This window comes from Channa argus, unplaced genomic scaffold (genome assembly GCF_033026475.1).
Source record: "Channa argus isolate prfri unplaced genomic scaffold, Channa argus male v1.0 Contig090, whole genome shotgun sequence".
Classification (NCBI taxonomy): Eukaryota; Metazoa; Chordata; class Actinopteri; order Anabantiformes; family Channidae; genus Channa; species Channa argus.
In genome coordinates this window covers 67,424-84,537 of record NW_027125309.1, presented here as the reverse complement: position 1 = coordinate 84,537, position 17,114 = coordinate 67,424, and the positions used below count along the sequence as shown (strand labels likewise).

The window sequence follows — 17,114 nt, the reverse complement described above, 5'->3', positions numbered from 1 at the left end:
CGTCATCAGCCTATCTCTTTATCGGTTTATTGCTACCCTGGCCATCAGTGATGGATGCGTGAAGTATGGTATGTCTCAGGCAAAAAAGAGCTTGTTGATTAAGACACTACACACCTGTCAGCTGGTATTGGTGTTCTTCTGCCCTTTACTGGCAAGACATCAATTCATAGAGCTTTAACATATACATTCAGTTTTTCAGCAAACTCCAGAAAAGGTAACCAGTATCCAAATATTGCATTATATTAATTGAACCACGTCATTTGGTAGAGTACTAAAGTAATTGAATGGAGCATAAGAGAAAGAACTGTTGCCAAAGTTGCCTGCATTTATTGCACATTAAAACCTGAGAACAGCAAGCCAGCTTAAAGGTCCAGCTGGTTTTATTTATTCTACAGTATAACAGGTCCCATCGTGATTTGAACTCAGATTGCTGGATTCATAGTCCAAAGTGCTTACCTATACACCAGGGAATCTCCAGATGCTGCCAAATGAAGCAAGTGTGCACTGGAAAAGTGAACAGTGTTACACAGACACTATTTTTAATATATTTCAAATACTAACCCTTATGACAAAAATAAGGAAGCACTTGAAAACTAGGGTAGGGTTATATAAGAGGAATTGGGGATTGTGTCTGGGATCGCACTTCATGCCCAAAATGTGTTTTTAGCATTATGTGACAGAGATCAGCAAGGATTATTATTTTAAACCATCGTGCAGGCTTGGCCTCATTTCTGTGCTGGTATAAGTTTTTTTGGAATTGTCATGAGTGTTTAGTGCACATAGTATTCTGTTTCTGGAACAAGATGAGCTCCATGACAATGCCACTGTGAGTCTCCCAGTTGGTGGAGTAAGCAAGTCATTCATTGGATCGAGGAAAGCTACAACCTGCCAACAGTAGGTCCCACCGAGATTTGAACTCGGATCGCTGGATTCAGAGTCCAGAGTGCTCACCATTACACCATGGAACCTTTCCACATTGCTAGCTTAATGTTGTTGAACAGGTTCTTCCACACAATTTGATTCATTTCATTATTGTCTCCAACTTGACAACTTGGAGATTTGGCTGATCATGTAGCAAACTAAAAAAATGTCAATACGAGGCGGTTTGGGTACATCTAAGCACTGTGTCACTTTTATCTTAGTGTGTGATGTTCATTGCATCTATCCAGATGCAATGTAACTTGTATAACATCAAAATCTATGGATTTGGCCAATAGAGTCAGTCTCAAATGGACTCTCATTAGTGATTATAGGGCATAGATGAAAGACTACCTTTGATACGTAACTAGTGGAGTGCCAAAGCCATGCTCCTTGAGCTCCACAGCCCTGCTTGCTTGTCAGCTATCCGTGCTTTACCCACTGCTCCTGCACTTTCTGTCTGATTGAACACACCTTATCCAGGTAAGCAGTCTTGGAGAATAGGTGGTTCCCTACCTCTGACGAATGTGGAAGAATGGATCCAATGTGTTTTCCAAGTGTCAGCTGTTGTCCTTAAAAAACAACATTTGTCAGAAGTGGGATTCCAACCCACGCCTCCAGGAGAGACTGCGACCTTAACGCAGCGCCTTAGACCGCTCGGCCATCCTGACAACAGAACAGGCTTGGTTTGGTACTCCAAAAAAAATGCGCAAAGACAGCATTTAGATTAGGCGTAATTATTGTAAATCAAAAGTGCAAACTCGTCATCAGCCTATCTCTTTATCAGTTTATTGAAGTTGCAACTGGATTCTGGACTTCCTGACTGGGAGACCCCAGTCAGTCCGGATCGGGAACAACATCTCCAGCACCACCACACTGAGCACTGGAGCCCCTCAGGGCTTTGTGCTCAGCTCTCTGCTGTTCACTCTGCTGACGCACGACTGTGTAGCAATGCACAGCTCAAACCACATAGTCAAGTTTGCTGATGACACGACCGTGGTGGGTCTAATCAGCAAGAACGACGAGTCAGCCTACAGAGAGGAGGTGCAACGTGCAACGATTAACAGCCTGGTGTGGAGCAAACAACCTGTCTCTGAACGTTGACAAAACTAAAGAGATGGTTGTGGACTTCAGGAGAGCACAGGGTGACCATTCTCCATTGATCATCGATGGATCCTCAGTGGAGATAGTCACGAGCACCAAATTCCTTGGTGTTCATCTGGCGGACAACCTCACCTGGTCAGTCAACACCAGCTCCATCACCAAGAAGGCCCAGCAGCGTCTCTACTTCCTGAGAAGGCTTAGGAAAGCCCATCTCCCTCCCCCCATCCTGACCATGTTCTACAGAGGGACCATTGAGAGCATCCTGAGCAGCTGCATCACTGCCTGGTTTGGGAACTGCACCGTCGCGGATCGCAAGACCCTACAGAGGATAGTGAGGACAGCTGAGAAGATCATCGGAGTCTCTCTGCCCTCTATCATGCACATTTACACCACACGCTGCATCCGCAAAGCCAACAGCATTGTGGACGACCCCACACACCCATCACACACACTCTTCACACTCCTGCCATCAGGAAAGAGGTTCCGAAGCATTCGGGCCACCACATCCAGACTATGCAACAGTTTTTTCCCACAAGCCATCAGGCTCCTCAACACACAGAACTGAAATAGAACTTAAACACACTGCAAACCGAACTCAGCACATTCTCATCACTCACTACTCATCTCATTCCACCACCACTTATTTATTATTTATTTACTTTTATCATTCTACATTTACTGCACTACACTGTTTACCTGCTGTTTTTTTTTTGCACATTCCAATGCAATTGCACTTTTTTTACATGCTGGACATTTAAATGCACTATACCGTTTACATGCTGCTCTTTTTTTTAACACCCCTAGCACACTTAACTGAACTGTACTGTACTGTAAAATAGTATACAGTAGGTTTACTGGTCGGCACTGTCTTGGGTCTTGTGTCTTGTGTCCTGTCCTGTGTTACTTGTGTTGTCTGTCTACACTGTCCGTCTGTACTGTTTTTTCGTCTGCACTGTTTGCACTTGGTTGCACTCGATGCACTTTATTATAGCTTGTGTTGTTTGTAGCACCTTGGTTCTTGGAGAAACGTTATCTCGTTTCTACTGTGTACTGTGTACCACTGTGTATAGTAGAAATGACAATAAAAGCCACTTGACTTGACTTGACTTGACTTGCTACCCTGGCCATCAGTGATGGATGCGTGAAGTATGGTATGTCTCAGGCAAAAAAGAGCTTGTTGATTAAGCCACTACACACCTGTCAGCTGGTATTGGTGTTGTTCTGCCCTTTACTGGCAAGACATCAATTCATAGAGCTTTAACATATACATTCAGTTTTTCAGCAAACTCCAGAAAAGGTAACCAGTATCCAAATATTGCATTATATTAATTGAACCACGTCATTTGGTAGAGTACTAGAGTCAATGAATGGAGCATAAGAGAAAGAACTGTTGCCAAAGTTGCCTGCATTTATTGCACATTAAAACCTGAGAACAGCAAGCCAGCTTAAAGGTCCAGCTGGTTTTATTCATTCTACACTATAACAGGTCCCATCCTGATTTGAACTCAGATTGCTGGATTCATAGTCCAGAGTGCTTACCTATACACCAGGGAATCTCCAGATGCTGCCAAATGAAGCAAGTGTGCACAGGAAAAGTGAACAGTGTTACACAGACACTAGTTTTAATATATTTCAAATACTAACCCTTATGACAAAAATAAGGAAGCACTTGAAAACTAGGGTAGGGTTATAAAAGAGGAATTGGGGATTGTGTCTGGCATCGCACTTCATGCCCAAACTTGAATGGAATGCCCAAAATGTGTTTTTAGCATTATGTGACAGAGATCAGCAAGGATACTTAGCTAAGAGTGTGTTTATTTTAAACCATCGTGCAGGCTTGGCCTCATTTCTGTGCCGGTTTCAGTTTTTTTAGACTTGTCATGAGTGTTTAGTGCACATAGTATTCTGTTTCTGGAACAAGATGAGCTCCATGACAATCCCACTGTGAGTCTCCCAGTTGGTGGAGTAACCGAGTCAATCATTGCATCGAGAAAAGCTACAACCTGCCAACAGTAGGTCCCACCGAGATTTGAACTCGGATCGCTGGATTTAGAGTCCAGAGTGCTCACCATTACACCATGGAACCTTTCCACATTGCTAGCTTTATGTTGTTGAACAGGTTCTTCCACACAATTTGATTCATTTCATTATAGTCTCCAACTTGACAACTTGGAGATTTGGCTGATCATGTAGCAAACTAAAAAAATGTCAATACGAGGCAGTTTGGGTACATCTAAGCACTGTGTCACTTTTATCTCAGTGTGTGATGTTCATTGCATCTATCCAGATGCACTGTAACTTGTATAACATGAAAATCTATGGATTTGGCCAATAGAGTCAGTCTCAAATAGACTCTCATTAGTGATTATAGGGCATAGATGAAAGACTACCTTTGATACGTAACTAGAGGGGTGCCAAAGCCATGCTCCTTGAGCTCCACAGCCCTGCTTGCTTGTCAGCTATCCGTGCTTTACCCACTGCTTCTGCACTTTCTGTCTGATTGAACACACCTTAGGTGATTCCCCACCTCTGACGAATGTGGAAGAATGGATCCAATGTGTTTTCCAAGTGTCAGCTGTTGTCCTTAATAAACAACATTTGTCAGAAGTGGGATTTGAACCCACGCCTCCAGGAGAGACTGCGACCTTAACGCAGCGCCTTAGACCGCTCGGCCATCCTGACAACAGAACAGGCTTGGTTTGGTACTCCAAAAAAAATGCGCAAAGACAGCATTTAGATTAGGCGTAATTATTGTGAATCAAATGTGCAAACTCGTCATCAGCCTATCTCTTTATCAGTTCATTGCGACCCTGGTCATCAGTGATTGATGCGTGAAGTATGGGATGTCTCAGGCAAAAAAGAGCTTGTTGAGTAAGCCACTACACATCTGTCAGCTGGTATTGGTGTTCTTCTGCCCTTTGCTGGGAAGACATCAATTCATGGAGCTTTAACATATGCATTCATTTTTTCAGCAAACTCCAGAAAAAGAGTTCTTAGAGTAACCAGTATCAAATTATTGCATTCCATTAATTGAACCCCGTAATTTGATAGAGTACTAGAGTCATTGAATGGAGCACAACAGAAAGAACTGTTGCCAAAGTTGCCTGCATTTATTGCACATTAAATCCTGAGACCAGCAACACAGCTCAAAGGACGAGCTGGTTTTATTCGTCCTACACTATAACAGGTCCCACCGTAATTTGAACTCAGATTGCTGGATTCACAGTCCAGAGTGCTTACCTATACACCAGGGAATCTCCAGATGCTGCCAAATGAAGAATATGCACACTGGAAATGTGAACAGTGTTACACAGACAACAGTTGTAACAGTCTGTGGTTTTACTGAGCAGTCCTGAACACTCTGATGCTTGACAGGGGTTTCAAGGCTTATTGCATTTCACAGGGAGATATTTCAACTACTAGCCCTTATGACTCTGTTTGGGGTGAAACACAAAAATAGGGAAGCACTTGAAAACGAGGGGTAGGGTTATAAATTAGGAATTTGGGATTGTGTCTGGGATCGCACTTCATGCCCAAAATGTGTTTTTAGCATTATCTGAATGAGATCCGCAAGGATATTTACTTAAGAGTGTGTCTATCGTAAACCATTGTGCAATCTTTGCCTCATCTCTCTCCCTGTATTAGTTCTTTAAACACTTGCCATGAGTGTTGATTGCACAAAGTACTCTATGTCTCTGGAACAAGATGAGCTCGTTGACAATGCCACTGTGTGTCTCCCAGTTGGTGGAGTAACTGAGTCACTCATTGGGGCAAAAAAACCTACAACTAGCCAGCGGTAGGTTCCACCGAGATTTGAACTCAGATCACCGGATTCAAAGTCCAGAGTGCTCACCATTACACCATGGAACCATTTCACATTGTTAGGCTACTTTTGTTGAGCAGTTTCTTCCAGACGATTTGATTCATTTCATTATTGTGTGCATATTGACAACTTGGAGATTGGGTGATCATGTAGCAAACTATAAAGTTGTCAATACAAGGAAGTTTGGGTACATCTAAGTACTGTGTCACTCTTACCTCTGTGTGTGATGTTCATTGCATCTATCCAGATGAACTGTAATTTGTATAACATCAAAGTCTATGAATTCCTCCAGGTAAGCAGCATTGGAGAATAGGTGGTTCCCCACCTTTGACTAATGTGGGAGAATGTGTTTTCCAAGTGTCAGCTGTTGTCCCTAAAATCCAACATTTGTCAGAAGTGGGGTTCGAACCCACGCCTCCAGGAGAGACTGCGACCTGAACGCAGCGCCTTAGACCGCTCGGCCATCCTGACAACAGAAGGGGGGGTTGTTTGGTACTCCAAAGAAATCCGAAAAGACAGCGTTTAGATTATGCGTAATTATTGTGAATCAAATGTGCAAACTCGTCATCAGCCTATCTCTTTATCAGTTCATTGCTACCCTGGCCATCAGTGATTGATGCGTGGAGAATGGGATGTCTCAGGCAAAAAAGAGCTTGTTGATTAAGCCACTACACATCTATCAGCTGGTATTGGTGTTCTTCTGCCCTTTGCTGGGAAGACATCAATTCATGGAGCTTTAACATATGCATTCATTTTTTCAGCAAACTCCAGAAAAAGAGTTCTTAGAGTAACCAGTATCCAATTATTGCATTACATTAATTGAACCCCTTAATTTGATAGAGTACTAGAGTCATTGAATGGACCACAACAGAAAGAACTGTTGCCAAAGTTGCCTGCATTTATTGCACATTAAATCCTGAGACCAGCAACACAGCTCAAAGGACGAGCTGGTTATATTCGTCCTACACTATAACAGGTCCCACCGTAATTTGAACTCAGATCGCTGGATTCACAGTCCAGAGTGCTTACCTATACACCAGGGAATCTCCAGATGCTGCCAAATGAAGAATATGCGCACTGGAAATGTGAAGTGTTACACAGACAACAGTTTTAACAGTCTGTGGTTTTACTAAGCAGTCCTGAACAGTCTGATGCTTGACAGGGGTTTCAAGGCTTATTGCATTTCACAGGGAGATATTTCAACTACTAGACCTTATGACTCTGTTTGGGGTGAAACACAAAAATAGGGAAGCACTTGAAAACGAGGGGTAGGGTTATAAATTAGGAATTTGGGATTGTGTCTGGGATCGCACTTCATGCCCAAAATGTGTTTTTAGCATTATCTGAATGAGATCCGCAAGGATATTTACTTAAGAGTGTGTCTATCGTAAACCATTGTGCAACCTTTGCCTCATCTCTCTCCCTGTATTAGTTCTTTAAACACTTGCCATGAGTGTTGATTGCACAAAGTACTCTATGTCTCTGGAACAAGATGAGCTCGTTGACAATGCCACTGTGTGTCTCCCAGTTGGTGGAGTAACTGAGTCACTCATTGAGTGCATTCATTGCACTCATTGGGGCAAAAAAACCTACAACTAGCCAGCGGTAGGTTCCACCGAGATTTGAACTCGGATCACTGGATTCAAAGTCCAGAGTGCTCACCATTACACCATGGAACCATTTCACATTGTTAGGCTACTTTTGTTGAACAGTTTCTTCCAGACGATTTGATTCATTTCATTATTGTGTGCATATTGACAACTTGGAGATTGGGTGATCATGTAGCAAACTATAAAATTGTCAATACAAGGAAGATTGGGTACATCTAAGCACTGTGTCACTCTTACCTCTGTGTGTGATGTTCATTGCATCTATCCAGATGAACTGTAACTTGTATAACATCAAAGTCTCTGAATTCATCCAGGTAAGCAGCATTGGAGAATAGGTGGTTCCCCACCTTTGACTAATGTGGGAGAATGTGTTTTTCAAGTGTCAGCTGTTGTCCCTAAAATCAAACATTTGTCAGAAGTGGGATTCGAACCCACGCCTCCAGGAGAGACTGCGACCTGAACGCAGCGCCTTAGACCGCCCGGCCATCCTGACAACAGAAGGGGGGGTTGTTTGGTACTCCAAAGAATTGTGAATCAAATGTGCAAACTCGTCATCAGCCTTTCTCTTTATCAGTTCATTGCTACCCTGGCCATCAGTGATTGATGCGTGAAGTATGGGATGTCTCAGGCAAAAAAGAGCTTGTTGATTAAGCCACTACACATCTGTCAGCTGGTATTGTCGTTCTTCTGCCCTTTGCTGGGAAGACATCAATTCATGGAGCTTTAACATATGCATTCATTTTTTCAGCAAACTCCAGAAAAAGAGTTCTTAGAGTAACCAGTATCCAATTATTGCATTACATTAATTGAACCCCGTCATTTGATAGAGTACTAGAGTCATTGAATGGAGCACAACAGAAAGAACTGTTGCCAAAGTTGCCTGCATTTATTGCACATTAAATCCTGAGACCAGCAACACAGCTCAAAGGACAAGCTGGTTTTATTCGTTCTACACTATAACAGGTCCCACCGTGATTTCAATTCAATTCAATTCAATTCAATTCAACTTTATTTATATAGCGCCAATTCACAACAAAGTCATCTCAGGGCACTTTACAGAATAAAGTCAAGATTATAAAGATATATAAAGAGAACCCAACAATTCCCCCTGGAGCAAGCCATAGGCAACAGTGGAGAGGAAAAACTCCCTTTAACGGAAGAAACCTCCAGCAGAACCAGGCTCAGGGTGGACGGCCATCTGCCTCGACCGGTTGGGGTGAGTGGAAAGCATTAACAAAACATCGGGCAGATTGGTAGGACCAGTAGCTTCACGCTGGAAGACACACAGCTTCAAAGCCGGGGGACACCTGCAGAAAGGGACAGAGAGAAGGGGACAGAGGAGGACAAAGACAACTACGGGAGAGAACACACAGAGTTAATGACATACAGTGGTGACAATTGCGGGATGAGAGGAGAGGAGAGAGGTCAAGAGGAGGAAAGGAGCTCAGTGCATTGGGGGGTGGGTCCCCCAGCAGTCTAAGCCTATGGCAGCATAACTATAACTAACTATATGCTTTATTAAAAAGGAAGGTTTTAAGCCTAGACTTAAAAGTAGAGAGGGTGTCTGTTTCCCCAATGTGAACTGGGAGCTGGTTCCACAAGAGAGGAGCTTGATAGCTAAAGGCTCTACCTCCCATTCTACTTTTGGAAATTCTGGGAACCACAAGTAGGCCTGCATTCTGAGAGCGAAGTGGTCTACTGGGATGATGTGGTGCTATGAGGTCTTCTATATATGATGGAGCCTGACCATTCAGAGCTTTATATGTAAGAAGCAGGGTTTTAAATTCTATTCTACATTTAATTGGAAGCCAATGGAGAGAAGCTAGTGAAGGTGAAATATGATCCCTCTTGCTAGTTCCAGTCAGCACTCTTGCTGCAGCATTTTGGATTAATTGCAGGCTCTTTAGGGAGTTACTGGGGCATCCTGAAAGTAGGGAATTACAGTAGTCCAACCTAGAGGTAACAAATGCATGGACCAGTTTTTCGGCATCACTTTGAAACAGGATGCTCCTAATTTTGGCAATGTTCTGTAGGTGGAAGAAGGCTGTTCTAGAGATTTGTTTTATATGTGAGTTAAAGGACAGATCCTGATCAAACATAACTCCAAGGTTCCTTGCAGTAGTACTGGAGGCCAGACTTATGCCATCTAGTGTAACAATATGGTTGGACATCATATCTCTGAGATTTTTGGGCCCAAATACTATGACTTCAGTTTTGTCTGAGTTTAAAAGTAAAAAATTGTGGGACATCCAGGCCTTTATGTCTTGTAGGCATGCTTGAAGCTTTATTAACTGATTATTTTCATCTGGTTCCATAGATAAATATAGCTGGGTATCATCAGCATAACAGTGGAAATTTATGGAGTGTTTTCTAATAATGTTGCCTAAAGGAGACATATATAAAGTAAAAAGTATTGGTCCTAACACAGAGCCTTGTGGAACTCCATAGCTAACCTTTGTGTGCATGGAGGATTCATCATTAACATGAAAAAATTGAAATCTATCAGATAGATAAGATTTAAACCAACCTAGTGCAGTTCCTGTAATTCCAATTTCATGTTCCAGTCTCTGTAATAAAATGTTATGATCAATGGTATCAAATGCAGCACTAAGATCTAACAGAACAAGTATAGAGATGAGTCCAGTATCTGAGGCCATGAGAAGATCGTTGGTGACTTTTACCAGTGCTGTTTCTGTACTATGATGAACTCTAAATCCTGACTGAAAGTCTTCATACAAATTATTCCTATGAAGGTGATCACATAATTGTTTTGCGACTACTTTTTCAATTATTTTAGAAATAAAGGGGAGATTAGATATTGGTCTGTAATTGGCTAAAACACCTGGGTCAAGACAGGGTTTTTTAAGTAATGGTTTAATTACAGCTACCTTATAGGCCTGTGGTACATAGCCTGTTTCTAAAGATAGATTTATGATATCTAATATGAATGCATCTATTAAGGGTAAAACTTCCTTGAGCAGCTTAGTTGGAATAGGGTCTAGCAGACAGGTTGTTGGTTTAGATGAGTTAATAATTGAAGTTAGCTCAGAGAGATCTATGGGTAAAAAGCAGTCTAACAGGGATTGGGGCCTTATCGATGACTCTAGCACTGCTGTACATGAAGATCTATCTGTAATTTTTGGGGGGAGGATCTGGTGAATTCGTTCTCTAATAGCTACAATTTTATTCATAAAGAAGGTCATGAAGTCATTGCTGCTCAAAGTTAAGGGAAAACTAGGCTCAACAGAACTATGGCTCTTAGTCAGCCTGGCTACAGTGCTGAACAGAAACCGGGGGTTGTTCTTGTTTTCTTCTATTAATGATGAATAATATGCTGTTCTGGCATCACTGAGAGCTTTTTTGTACATTTTTAAACTATTTTTCCAGGCTAAATGAGATTCTTCTAACTTTCTGGAACGCCACTTCCTTTCTAACTTTCATGTTTCCTGTTTTAAGTTGCGTGTTTGTGAACTATACCATGGAGATCGCCTCTGCTGGTTTACTGCCTTCTTTTTTAGAGGGGCAACACTATCGAGTATTGTACGTAGTGAGGCTGCAGAATTGTCAACAAGATAATCTACTTGTGCAGGAGTAACATTAAGGAGACTACTTTCCATTGTATTAACATATGGTGAAGCAAATGATGAAGAAATAATTTCTTTAAATTTGTTGACAGCTTTTTCACTTAAGCATCTGCTATAGTGGAATTTTTCAGTTTTATAACTGCTATATAGTCTGTTATTGTAAATTCAAATGTTATTAAAAAATGGTAAGACAGAAGAGAGTTGTGAGGAAATTCCATACGTAAGGACAAGGTCTAACGTGTGACTAAAACAGTAAGTGGGTTTATTTACATTTTGGGAAAAACCAATTGAATCTAATAATGAATTAAACGCAGTGCTCAGGCAGTTACTGTCAGCATCTACATGAATGTTAAAGTCACCCACTATAATGACTTTATCTGTACTAAGCACTAAATCAGATAGAAAATCAGAAAATTCAATCAAAAACTCTGAATAAGGGACTGGAGGACGGTACACGATAACAAATAATAGTGGTTTTTGAGTTTTCCAGTTTGGGTGTGAAAGGCTAAGAGTAAGGCTTTCAAATGAGTTATAACTATGTTTAGGTCTAGGGTTTATTGATGAGCTAGAATGGAAGATTGCTGCAACTCCTCCACCTCGGCCTGTGCTTCTAGGAACATGATAATTAATATGACTTGGGGGTGTTGACTCATTTAAACTGACATATTCTTCCTGCTGCAACCAAGTTTCAGTGAGACAAAATAAATCGAATTGATGATCACTTATTAAGTCATTTACTAACAGAGATTTAGAAGAGAGAGATCTGATATTTAATAATCCACATTTAATAGTTTTGGGGTTTTGTTCTGTAAGAGGAGTAGTCTTAACTTTTATTAGGTTATTATGATTAACTCCTCTTGTTGATTTGAACTCAGATCGCTGGATTCACAGTCCAGAGTGCTTACCTATACACCAAGGAATCTTCAGATGCTGCCAAATGAAGAATATGCGCACTGGAAATGTGAACAGTGTTACACAGACAACAGTTGTAACAGTCTGTGGTTTTACTGAGCAGTCCTGAACACTCTGATGCTTGACTGGGGTTTCAAGGCTTATTGCATTTCACAGGGAGATATTTCAACTACTAGCCCTTATGACTCTGTTTGGGGTGAAACACAAAAATAGGGAAGCACTTGAAAACGAGTGGGAAGGGTTATAAATTAGGAATTTGGGATTGTGTCTGGGATCGCACTTCATGCCCAAAATGTGTTTTTAGCATTATCTGAATGAGATCCGCAAGGATATTTACTTAAGAGTGTGTCTATCGTAAACCATTGTGCAACCTTTGCCTCATCTCTCTCCCTGTATTAGTTCTTTAAACACTTGCCATGAGTGTTGATTGCACAAAGTACTCTATGTCTCTGGAACAAGATGAGCTCGTTGACAATGCCACTGTGTGTCTCCCAGTTGGTGGAGTAACTGAGTCACTCATTGGGGCAAAAAAACCTACAACTAGCCAGCGGTAGGTTCCACCGAGATTTGAACTCGGATCACTGGATTCAAAGTCCAGAGTGCTCACCATTACACCATGGAACCATTTCTCATTGTTAGGCTACTTTTGTTGAGCAGTTTCTTCCAGACGATTTGATTCATTTCAGTATTGTGTGCATATTGACAACTTGGAGATTGGGTGATCATGTAGCAAACTATAAAATTGTCAATACAAGGAAGATTGGGTACATCTAAGCACTGTGTCACTCTTATCTCTGTGTGTGATGTTCATTGCATCTATCCAGATGAACTGTAACTTGTATAACATCAAAGTCTATGAATTCATCCAGGTAAGCAGCATTGGAGAATAGGTGGTTCCCCACCTTTGACTAATGTGGGAGAATGTGTTTTCCAAGTGTCAGCTGTTGTCCCTAAAATCCAACATTTGTCAGAAGTGGGATTCGAACCCACGCCTCCAGGAGAGACTGCGACTTTTTTTTTTTTTTTTTTTTTTATCTTTTTATTATCAAAAATACACTTTACAAAATAAAAATTAACTATATACAGAGAAACATAAAGAAAAAGAGTAAATTCATTCGTCTTTTTAACAGTAAATCAAACAAATTAAAGCAAAGCAAACCTCTTCCCCTTTTTTCCACATATTTGTATGCACATATATACATGTATACATACATATATATACATACACACATATATATACATATATACATACACCTACATACACACATACATTCTTAAATATATACGCCCATATACTACAAGGTTAAATAAATTCACCCAAAATCGAAGTGCAATCTACCCTCCACATCCAGCTCACATAAATCATTCCTTGCCCCCCACCTAGCTATAAACTCATCCTCATCCACTGAAAACAGAATTCTCATGTAATGTGTCACCATATTTTGAAAAAAACCCAACCTGTTTGTCCTTTTCCCCCCATACAAAGCATAATTTCTACCAACATACAACACATGACGTGCTACACTCAATAAAAAATTGATTAAACCAACATTACATCTTTTATCACCTTTTTGTTTCCCAAAGCACCACACCCAGTCCCATGCTTCCCCTTCTAACTTAGGCAGTTTACACTTATTGATTAACAACGTTTTAACCCAGTCCCTGAAATCCCGTGTGACTGTACAGTATAGCATAAAGTGGTTAAAATCTTCATCTTCCACCCTACAGACCGGACAGGTTCTCGCATACGTGCTTTTACTTATCTGGTGAAGGACGACAGAAACCAGCACCCTTCTGTGACGCAGCAGGAAGTTTGAGTTTGCTATTGCAGGGGGAAGCCACTTACTGTGTATATTTGACCAAATTTCAGAGATGGGACGGGTAAGAAAGAGATGAGACCATGCAGTGTTTGCTGTAGGTTCTTGGAATATTTTGTTAATTAAAACCCTATACCAAAATTTTGATTGTAAATCTTGCAGTTTTCTGTTTTTGACGTCACAGGTCAGAGCAAAATCCAGCTCGTCGTCCTCCACCCGATCCTCATCCACTTCCGACAACCACTCTTTCCACTCTTGCGGCATTCGCTCTAATAAATCATCACAAAATCGCACAACTCTAGCCTTTTTTATATTAAACCCTTTCATCCTAATTTTACTAAATACCGCAAGAGGGCTAGGAGCCCCTGTCTGGTCTAAAACATCTTTAATCTGATGTAGCGCCTCAGTCAAGATGCCCCGACCGGCCTTACATCCCTCTCGGCCGCTGAGGCAGGGGTTCCCAAAGATGGGCTGGTTTAACACACTTTGTTTTGATGTAATTACACACTCCAACTGGGGCAGGATTTCCACCCATGCCTCAGCCGCCTCCTGGAAGAGTGGACATGTTCCCACAATAGGCCGGCCGAGTGTGACGCTACATAGATTGTAAAAGCCGCACATACCTCTTTTCAGTACATCATCATACAAATAATCCTCCCATATGTTTTTAGTTTTCTGGCTCAGCATTTTCTTAAACAGTTTTATTCTTAATGACTTCAATTTTGCTTTTAAATTACACAGTTTGAGTCCCCCCTTTTTGTACGGCCCGACCAGTGTCTTATGTGCAATTTTCATTGCTCTCCCCTTCCATAGAAAATCCTCAATAGCGCTGCTCAGGCGTACCAGTACATCACTCGGCAGGTGACAAACCTGCATGGTGTAGACAAGTCTCGGCACAATTACTGCATTTATTACAGTGATTTTCCCTTTTAAACCTAATCCCCTCATTCTCCACAGTGCGAGCCTTGATCTACACCCCGCAACCTGCTCTTCCCAGGATCTACGACTGCTGTCTTCTGGTTGTGAGCCCAAATATACACCAAGTACTTTAACCTCAGGCCCGCCCCTTTTAAAATGCTGGCCTTCCTCCCCAAGAACAGTACCAGGCCCCAGGATCAAACTCGATTTGTCCTTATTTACCCGTGCTCCCGCAGCTTGCTCATATGCATCTAGATGTTGCAAAACCCTTCGCAAACTATCCCCATCCCTGACCATGATGTTAATATCATCCGCATATTGTGCTATTTTGAAATCAGTTCCTCTGGGCGACGTGATCCCAATTATTTGAGAGTCAGATATAATTGACTGTGCTAGAGGTTCTGCCACTATTGCATAGAGCATAGCTGATAGGGGGCACCCCTGTCTCACTGATCTTTCTAAGGGGACGGGATCTGTCACGAAGCCATTGCACTTCACGACACTAGTAGCTCGGCTGTACAGTAACTTCATCCACCCTCGAAAAGTTGGGCCGAACCCAAAAACCCCCAGACACTCGAAGAGAAAATCGTGACTCACTCTGTCAAATGCCTTCTCTTAGATCTACATTAAGGTATATACCTCCTGTAGCCATTAAATTCTCCAATGAGAATTTTGTTGACAAAATGCAGTCAGCGATATCCCTCCCCGGAATGCTGTAAGTCTGGGTAGGCCCAACTATCGAGCCAATCACTCCCTTAAGCCTGAACCCTAGCACCTTAGCGAGGATCTTATAGTCAGTATTGAGCAGACTAATTGGCCTATAATTTGCCAGGTCATCTCTGGCGCCTTTGTTTTTATAAACTAGAGTGATCACACCCCTTAAAAAAGACTCCGCGCACCTGTTCTCCTCCTGCATGGCAGAGTATAGCCTGCAGAGGACGGGGGCCAGTATGTTGCTGAAATGTTGGTAAAACTCAGCTGAGAGACCATCCACACCCGGGCTTTTAGATGTATTAAGGTTTCCAATCGCTGCTCTCACTTCTTCAATCTGAATGTCACCATCACACAGAGCCGCATCCTCGTGACTGAGGGAGCAGCCAATTTTTCCTAATACTGTGTCCATTTGTGCTTTTTTAATATGTTGTTTGCTAAACAAATTAGCGTAGTAGTCTTGTATTGCTTGTAAAATATCCACTATATCAGTATGTGTGTTTCCATCAAGGTCTTTTATTTCTGGTATGTATGTTTTTGCCTGTTTCCTTTTTTCCAAACCTAGAAAAAAAGCAGTACAGCGCTCCCCTTTCAACATGTGTTGTGCTTTACTGCGGATCATTGCGCCTCTGCATTTTCTCTCATCTAACCGTCTCAGCTGCTCCCTCAATCCAAGATAGACATCCAAGGGACGGTCACACTCAGCCTCAATAAGCTCAAGCTCCTCTTTTAGATGATGTCTCAGCTTAGCCTCCTCTGTCTTTTCCCTCAGCCTCTTCTCTCTGCTCAGAGCGATACAACGCTTTTTAATTTTAAATTTGGTGCGCTCCCACCACTCAATGATATCCACGACATAATCACTCTCATCACATAGAGCAGAGAGAAAAGACTTCATTTTATCTTTAAAAACTTGATCTTCAAGGAGGGAAGTGTTAAAACACCACAGGCCCCCATTCCTTTGCATACCACCCTCCCCTAGAGTCACCTTTAAACAGGCATGATCACTCCAGGAACAAAAACAATATTTACACTCATTTAATTCTTGCACCAAACTCGACGCCAACAAACACAGGTCAATCCTGGATTGCTTTAGCCTGCCCAATACCACTTGCCTGCGCGAATACGCCCGGGTGCCGGGGTTCAGCACTCTCCACGCATCTATCAAATCACACTCATCCATCCATACAAAAACAGCCGATCTACTAATGTCTTGTTTAAATTTATTATTAACTCCTACGTCCGCCTTAGTCAGAGCAACATTCCAATCTCCTATCACTACCGAGCGATCATCTGTCCACCTTTTGCAGCGCTCAAAGAAACCTCTCCTTTCAGGTTCACTGTTCGGACCGTACAAATTCAGAATTCTATATTTTTTATTATAATGTATTATATCAATAACAATTAGTCTACCCTGTCCATCCTTAAAAATCTCCACAATACTCTCACACACACCCGGCTTTACAAAAATTGCCACTCCAGCAGTTTTGTCAGAGGAGAGGGAGTAAAAGAGCTCCCCTCTCCAAAAAGATTTTATAGTGTCTATTTTGTCCATGGACCACCTACATTCCTGGACACACAAGATGTCGCATGCCATTTCTCCACAGAGTTGCTCTATTTTCCCAATATTTGTTAACCCGTTTAAATTTTGCGATTAAAGCAGCATTATCAAGTAAACACCGATTAAAAAGGTCATTTCCTAAGCTGTTTTTTCCCTTTG

General features: G+C 41.8%; 8 non-coding genes across 8 annotated transcripts; all 8 read right to left on the bottom strand.

Annotated features, from left to right (window-relative positions):
- Nucleotides 1–896: 896 nt before the first annotated feature.
- On the bottom strand, nt 897–968 carry trnaq-cug (transfer RNA glutamine (anticodon CUG)). The gene has a single exon. It is a non-coding gene; the product is annotated as a tRNA-Gln (tRNA).
- Nucleotides 969–1,506: 538 nt separating this feature from the next.
- On the bottom strand, nt 1,507–1,589 carry trnal-aag (transfer RNA leucine (anticodon AAG)). Its single transcript has one exon. It is a non-coding gene; the product is annotated as a tRNA-Leu (tRNA).
- Nucleotides 1,590–4,621: 3,032 nt separating this feature from the next.
- On the bottom strand, nt 4,622–4,704 carry trnal-aag (transfer RNA leucine (anticodon AAG)). Its single transcript has one exon. It is a non-coding gene; the product is annotated as a tRNA-Leu (tRNA).
- Nucleotides 4,705–5,820: 1,116 nt separating this feature from the next.
- On the bottom strand, nt 5,821–5,892 carry trnaq-uug (transfer RNA glutamine (anticodon UUG)). Its single transcript has one exon. It is a non-coding gene; the product is annotated as a tRNA-Gln (tRNA).
- A 341-nt stretch (nt 5,893–6,233) lies between these two features.
- trnal-cag (transfer RNA leucine (anticodon CAG)) lies at nt 6,234–6,316 on the bottom strand. The gene has a single exon. It is a non-coding gene; the product is annotated as a tRNA-Leu (tRNA).
- A 1,136-nt stretch (nt 6,317–7,452) lies between these two features.
- On the bottom strand, nt 7,453–7,524 carry trnaq-uug (transfer RNA glutamine (anticodon UUG)). Its single transcript has one exon. It is a non-coding gene; the product is annotated as a tRNA-Gln (tRNA).
- Nucleotides 7,525–7,865: 341 nt separating this feature from the next.
- On the bottom strand, nt 7,866–7,948 carry trnal-cag (transfer RNA leucine (anticodon CAG)). The gene has a single exon. It is a non-coding gene; the product is annotated as a tRNA-Leu (tRNA).
- A 4,555-nt stretch (nt 7,949–12,503) lies between these two features.
- On the bottom strand, nt 12,504–12,575 carry trnaq-uug (transfer RNA glutamine (anticodon UUG)). Its single transcript has one exon. It is a non-coding gene; the product is annotated as a tRNA-Gln (tRNA).
- Nucleotides 12,576–17,114: the final 4,539 nt, after the last annotated feature.